This window comes from Dermacentor albipictus, chromosome 4 (genome assembly GCF_038994185.2).
Source record: "Dermacentor albipictus isolate Rhodes 1998 colony chromosome 4, USDA_Dalb.pri_finalv2, whole genome shotgun sequence".
NCBI classification, from domain to species: Eukaryota; Metazoa; Arthropoda; class Arachnida; order Ixodida; family Ixodidae; genus Dermacentor; species Dermacentor albipictus.
Window position 1 is genome coordinate 87,494,462 of NC_091824.1, and position 8,070 is coordinate 87,502,531.

Here is an 8,070-nt window from a genome sequence, read left to right on the forward strand (position 1 = left end):
TTGGTTATCCTTTTTTCACACCGCATGCGCCAACTTATACGCTCTCCTTGCTCGCGCGTCAATGGTCGAACGCGTCAAATTGCCTCTATACCCATTTAGATAGGACTTAATAACGCATCCTACATTCATAAGATTCTCGTCCACCGCTTAACAGGAGGCACTATGCAGCAACTGCCCAATAACTATCTCGTCAGCTTCTCGTTCGCGCTATGTAATTGCGTTCTTGAGCCGCGTTCTATGAGCAAACCACTACCATACACTTCTTCGCCTAAATAAGTAATATTTTGCCTCCTGGTCTTCGCTATCGAGGTGTAGTCTTCTTCCAAGGGCAATACACAATTGCAATGGCATATACTTCCAAGCCTACTTGTGCTTACTTGTACTGTTACTATGGGACTTATCGGCAGCTTCTGCAGTGAGCTAGCTCGGTTCAGAAATCGAATATTGCTGGAATTTCTGGGTTCAATCCTCAGAATAGACGAATATTTCTTCGAACTGCAATGTCTTCTTTCCGAGAAATCTACGTAGGTTTTATTTGTATATAGTTTCGCGCTAACGTTGAGTGGGTGAAATATTTCCGCATCAGTGTGGTATACCATGACGGCTCTATGGCCCGAACGTTCTCTCGTAACTGATTGCGAAATAAAATGTCTACAAATATCTGCAACTAAAACGCGCCTTAAAATTATTTTTTACAGTAGACGTTACAGATCCTTGCTATATTTTGCAAGTGCTCATTGAGTACTACCGGTGACAATCTCGTCCAGTGCTGCATGTAGCCCCGACAAACAGTACAGTCTGAGATTTTTAACAAAAATAACATGAACTAATTTAAAAATATTCAATTCTGGTGTTTTACTTGCCAAACTCGCGATCTCATTATGAGGCAGACCATAGTAGGGGACCTTCGCATTATTTTAACCGCATCGTGTTCTTTAACGGACGCTTAAGCATGCATCACTACAGGAGCGTTTTTGTAATTTGCCCTAATCGAACGGGGAGTGCTGCAGAAGGGATTGAAACCGCGACTGTAAAGTTAAGCAGCTCAACGCTATAGCCACTAAGCAGCCTCAGCGAGTTATGAATAGTGGCATGAGAAAGGCGTTTGTGTATTTTTTGAGCAGTAATACGTTTCCGTAAAAAGACAGTTTTATGTGGTCTTTAACCAAAATGCGGCAGCATTCCAGCCCGATATGAGTGCCTAACAAGTCTATGGCTTTTACCTCTCATTCATTGCTCGTAACACTAAAATCTGTGCCGAAACTGAGGTTGAGAAGTGATATGTGCAGGTTGTCGTTGAGTCATTTCGCCAGTTTGGGCATTCAAGATAATGTAACCGCTAAATAGAACAAAAAACTATTTGTAGGCCATCAGTGTAGACAGAACAAATGATGGGAGGTACATCAAAGCAGTGCACGTCTGCCGCTGCCAGCAGCTTACCACCTCATGAATCACATTGCCAAATACAGCTCCTACGGGCAAGGACTGCTTTGGGTGCCTCGGACCTTACTAGCAGTCGTTGAGGGAACGTTTTTCATACGGGCGTGTGGTGACAGCCTTAAGGGAAAAGGAACAAGAAATCATTAGAAAATGTGGGGGAGTGTCTTGTTGGACCCGCACGGTACAAAGAAAGCTGTACTGCTTGCGAAAGTCGATCACAGTGAAAATTTTGAGAGGGAAAATGCTTTCCGTTGGTTAAAAAGACAAAAAAACCATTAATGCGAAATCGTATTGATAATATACTAAACCATACTTAAGCCGTTATGAGAAATGGCTTGGCAGGAAAGCGAAGGAGACAAGTTTACTTTCTCTTCCATTACCTCACCGACAACAAATTCCACTTCATTCCCAAATAATTATAGGTATGGAACTTCTCTTTAAACATCAATCACTATTTCAATTTTTAAAAGCTGTACACAGCTTTCATACTATAGCCCCAGGAAATCCGTAGCACAGCCTCTTAACAGAGGTTTCTGCTGCGGTAGCTGCATTGAAAGAAAGCACCTGCCTCCCAGCCTTTGGGCTCAAAGGCTTTAAGGAGGCATATGTGCTATTTCCATATTCATGCATTTTAGCCCCATTATGACCTGTCACTCGTCCTATACCCAGAGACCACTCCACGTATCACTGTCATAATTTTATACCTATATATCGTTTCATGCTTCTACGATAGCGACTAATTTTAGGCCACTTTACAGCCATGTTACACCTCATCATCGTAACTCACCAATTAGTGCTTAACACATCATTATCAGTCATGGCGCTCTTTGGCCACACCTGGCCCTTGCGCCACTAAACAACACACATCCATCCATCCAAGTTTACTTTCTATGATGGGGCTCAGGGGTTTTGAGAGCTGTGTGTAGAAGAGAAGAAGTGCGTGAAATCATCGACAGAATACGTGCATTAGGTTTTTTATCGAAGGCCTTGAGCATATTCGATATTAACTTCCTAATTAGGTGTTTTCTGAGAAACATCGGAAATGCCAACATCAAAGCCCACCCCTTTTGAATGACGCAGCTCCACGTAGCGATGAGCAATTTGCGCCGAGATTTTTGATCAAGCACCTTCAAACTTACTTTCTGCTTGCCCTTCATCCCCAGTGGCACTAGCATCTTGGTTGTACATTGGTTCCGCTATGAGCCCATCGACGGCTTTCGGTGAACTGGTAACAGCATTGCCGCACGAAACCGTCTTTGAACTTTGCACTGTATAGTGTACCCGACATTATTCTATCATAATTGAAATCAAGGGAAATGTGCAAGTGCACCGTAGAATTTTTTTCAAAGTAAGATTGAACTAGAAATAAAAGAAATCAATTGCTTACGGTCTGCAACACGGCTTCTGTGACCGGTACTAAACGAAGTACTTAATATTTCTTCATGCGTGGTAACACAATAACATGACTACCACTACATCTATGCGGAAAAGCTGGCTTCCGATTAACGAGCGTTCAACGACTGATGGCCGGCCATCTACTAGAAGTTCTTCAAGCGGAACCAAAGCATATTGTTACTGCAATAAAAGAAAGCATGAAACTTCTGTTATAGGGTGGTACAGAAAGAGAGATGGGAGGGATTCACTAGAGAGGAAGCCTATATAGCATATGTCATATGTCATAAGCATATGTCAGCCTGAGCTCGCATGCTCTGGCCAGTTAAAGCCATTTTACTGGAGGTCTGCCGCACACTTCCGTACCACGAAAATTACGTCATCACCCTACATAGCCCCACACCTGACAGCACACATATAGTGAGTCGGTGTACGTAAATAGGCATCAGTGCTTCCCAGTCAGATGTGCTAGCCGCTGGCACTCTTCTGTATGAAGTTACACAGCAAAGCACAAACCCTACATAAATTATCTTACTGTCACAAATGTATGCCTTCAAGCGCATGATTTCTTTGATAAAATAAATTGATCTCTTTCACTCTTTCGCCTGGGATTGTACGCTGATTTTCTCCGCACTTGGCACCTGCTCTCATCAGAGTTGTAGGACGCGATTGTCATTGAACAAAAACTTTTTCAGATGCATATGCTGACGCACATGCTGATAGGTTTATATGCTGTAGTCCATGGTGGTGTTGTGTTCTATTTCAACACCGCCTGCATGAGCTGACGGTTACGGGATGCGTTCTTCGCCGAAATGAGCTGCGCGTATCTTGTCAAGATGCGGCTGTTTGGTGTGCTGGCTCACCAAAGCCTTGCTTATACTGATTCCCTTGGTGCGTGGGATTGGCATAATTTTAAAGGAAGTCGCCAGGAGAATATCTGGAAGGTATCTTCTCTCCTTCTTATCTATGCTCTCCAACTCTAACATTATTGAATGGGTAACGCGCATTTCCGTGCCCCAAATCGGTAAACCAATTTGTGACAACTTTCACTGTTCCTATGACACTCAGCGGCCATGGCTTCTGCGGTAACCTACTTTGATTCAGAAATGAAACAGCCCAAATTTTAAAGAAAGTTGCCTGTGAGAGCACTGTTCAGCATATTTAGGTACAATTCTCGCGGAGGCAGAAACCAACCTGCGTAAGAAATCAGAATTCCGGGTGGCTGATCAAAAAATATTGACTATTTAACTTTTATGATTAACTTTATCGTGCATGATTTAATAACCGAATTCAGGCCAGGCAGTAAAGAACTCATGACAGTATTTGCTTAAAAGCAAGCTGAGACACTGGCACTTACATTGGTGGGCAGAAATTAAACAACAGTGGCTTAACCAACTCAGGAAAGCGCTGGCGAAATTTAAGCCGGTCCTTTCTACGTTGCGAATAATCCGGGCAGTTGACGAGCTCAGTGGACAACGCCACCGCGTATTAATCATCGATGAATTGCCTCTTGAATATAGTGGCTCACACGGACACAATGCGCGGGACATTCTGCGCAGACACCATAGACAGCAAGCAATACCTATCAGATTCCCGTGCATTGTCAACCTCCGGATACCGCTTCCAGTAGCCTAGCCTACAACACCCACTTCCGTCTTCGGGCCCGTGCCTTGATTTCTTCATGCTATGGAGTCGTACCTATGCCTGCTTTAGCAATAGAGACGAGGTTGTTTGCAAGTCGTAGCTATGGCTGATTAACCAATAAAGAGGAGGTTATTTGGATGTCGTCCTAACGTTTCACTTCACAGTATAGTGAAAGAAGCGATACAACAGTGCTGGTGAATCAAGCAAATGAACCATTATCAGCCTCCGCTGCCGACAAGTTGATAAAAATTATTGCGAATCACACTTGTGGACTTTCCCGACTACAGTAAATATTTGAAGTTGTTCTACCACAGAAGCCAAGGCCAGCATAAAAGATGAAACGGCCTGCAGTAATGGCCAGAATGACACCTCCTATCGCATCCTTCTCTCCTGGAAGTCGGTCTTGACGGCATATCGGAGCTGTGGAGCGTGGTCCTATTTTCACCCATTCTCACAGGATTTGAAGCCATCCCCTCAGTGAATCGGCAGGTTTAATTCTACTTATTACAGAGTTATTCTAAACCCGGAAGGACGCATTGCAAATCCCTTGCCTAATGCGGTGGCACAGATTATCTAAATAGCATCATGAAAATAAGTGCACTTTCAGTGCCATTTTAACTAACGGGTTGCTCGCCATACATGCATATACATGCACCATGCCTTACAATGTATTGATAAAGCGAATAAAGTAAAAGTAAAGAAAGTGAACGACTTTAACTAGAAAGCAGTCAATTGCCTTTGAGAAAAAATCTAATTATCAGCTTCTCTTTAGTATACCGGTAATGAGAGCCGTTTAAAAATATTGTTCTCACTCTCAAGCTTCTGTTCGTTTTTTTTCACTCTCTTTCTCTGAAAGCTATGCTGGTTGCATTAAAAAAGTTCATAACCAATCAAAACTGAAAGCATGGAGAGAAGCAACAGTTAGAAAACAAGGAATAAAACTATATTTATGTTTCGGGAGATAAACTCTCTCGCTGCCAGATCAAAGTAATTTTGAGCAACTCAATAACGCTTGGTAAGCTGTCATAAAAACTTGATATGCTTATCGAATGCAACGCGTTTGAACATTTTGGTGCAACCAATGAACTGTTGTTGCTGCGAGCATGGTGTTCGTTCTAATCCCGAGACACAGTTGAAATGATGCTGACTGATGTGTTTTCGATATAGTGAAAGAAGTCCAGCGGAGGAAAAGCACAGTAATGACCTTTACTTACATGAGCTTGTCTTGTTATTTTCTGAGTAAGCACATAGCAAAGAAAAAAGTGCACAAAGGTCAGAAATGCACTATAAAAGAATGTACCCTTTGATTTCACAAGCGGCTCTTCAACGGCGGAGCGCTCTGTCTTTCCTAGTGGAATGAATGAGAAACTGCCGTCACATGGCAATTAGTTCAGGAAGCGAATAAAATTTGGCAATTTTTTCCCACCGTTCCTTTTTTCCCTGAGCCTGCGGATGAATTCGAAGCAGCCGATCGATGCATGACAGATTGGCACGGCGTAACTCGAAGATTAAAGGCCAGAGACAAGATTAAACCTGCCTCCGCAGCTCTGTTGCCTGGAGCGCTTTCTCGCATACCGCTACCCAGCGTCCGTCCTCGTTGTACCCTAGTCCCTTTAACATGTCATTGTGCTTTAAATTATATCTCATATTTTTACGTACTTGTTATTCTGGTAAGCAGATTAACACTTTCTTGATCGCTACTTTACTCTGAGGCGTACTGCCTTTTTCCTCTGCCAACATTTATAATTTATTAACCTTCAGTAAAATTTATTCGGACTCATGCTAATATCTTATTAAGGACTTGATAAAACGCTCCGTGGGCCTTTGCAATTAAAGGGACACTAAAGTGAGAAATTATTTCTTCTGCATCAGTAAATTACAGTTCTATAACACCAAAAACACCACTCTTACAACGCTAAGACGTTTGGTAAGCCAGAAAAAGCGCAAAAGCGAAATACGGGTGGCGACGCCTACCTATGTTCCCGCACCTGGGGGCTGTCACGTCTTGGATTTCGATGGCATCTTCTAGGGCCTACTAATTATATGTAGCGGTACAGATTGCCTACATTGTGTTCTAAAGGAACCAAATATTAATCATGGCAAGTTTCAGGAACCTTTATTTAGCCAACGCCGCCCAAATGCGAAAAAATATTTTCGAATCCCTGACATCACGCTGACGTACCGGCGCTGGGATCTCGGCGCGAAATTCAAATACTGATACTTGTAACTTCATTTCCTCATCTAATAATCAAACTATCGTGTTGGAATGACTGCTTGCAGGGTTCTCAAACAATTCTGCATTAGTATAAACTGATTTATTGTTTCGCTTTAGTGTCCCTTTGAGCACGTGCTCCTTAAGAGGTGCAGGGACGGCGTATACAGGTTTCGCGCTCGTCAAAAAAAGGACACTTTTTCAAGGCACAATAATTCGCAGTCCTGTCTGCAAGCAGTTCATAACACACAAAAAAGATAGAGCAGCCAAATACGATAACAGTTATAACTACATGAGCCTAGCATATATTGTGTAGCATAGCATAAATTCCTAATTTTGCTTTAGGTAATAATATACTTTCGATTTCATCACGCACTCCGACATTTACTCGTTGAATTATGGCAGTCATGATGAACAATCATGTTCGCACAAAAGCATGCCTCACATCAAAATTTGCTAGCCAGTAATATCAGAGCATGGAATTTTCGTGAACCCTCTTTTAAATGAGCATGTTTTCTTTCAACATGTCGTGCACGAAAGCATCACATGCCACTATACTTACATATAGCTTCTTTATTTTCTTGCGTGCTTCATGTATAATGTTTTTTGTTCATTTACATGCGTTGAGGAATCATAACTAGTTCTCTCAAACGATTCATGACGAACAAGCGTCATATTGTATGTGTATCTTAAAGTAAGGTCGCTATATTGTGTGCATTTTATCATTTTCACGTTTACGAAACAATTACAAACTTCCAAATGTTTATTCTTTTGCAGCTATTTTATTTCTCCTTCGTTAAAACATGTTCGCCTATGTGTTTCTTTTTTCTTAATCTTGAAGTGGGCATGCTGACCTGCGTGCCGCACTGTATTTGGAGCAAAGACTTTTGTCAGGCTGCTAAGCCTTTTGCTTTTGCTCCTTTTTCTGTTCCTGTACAGAAATAAATAAATAAATGAATGAATGAAGGGCAGATAACGCGAAAAGAAATAGGCATTCGTTGTTGAGAAACAGTTGCCAGGAAACAAAACGATCGTCCTGTTAATGTGACTTGAGTTGTTATGGCACTTAAGAAATTGTGAACGGTCGTTCTCGGTTGTGAAATGGCCAACTGACATTTTATGGGTATCCACGATTCTTTTATTAGATGAGAGGGAAAGGACGGTGAGGTGAAGGGCGCTTGAAAGCGTTAGACCTGTAGTATACAACACTATGAATGATTTTGGTTATTATTGATGAATATTTCGGCCCAGTGTCACACTTTCGTAAATCAAACATGTCACCTAGCTCCGTGCTTCTGCGTCCCCTGTCACTTTTCTCCAGACATCCTTTGTGTTTAGTTTTCCCTTGCCTTCAAATCCTCTTCTTGAAAGTTTTTCACCAG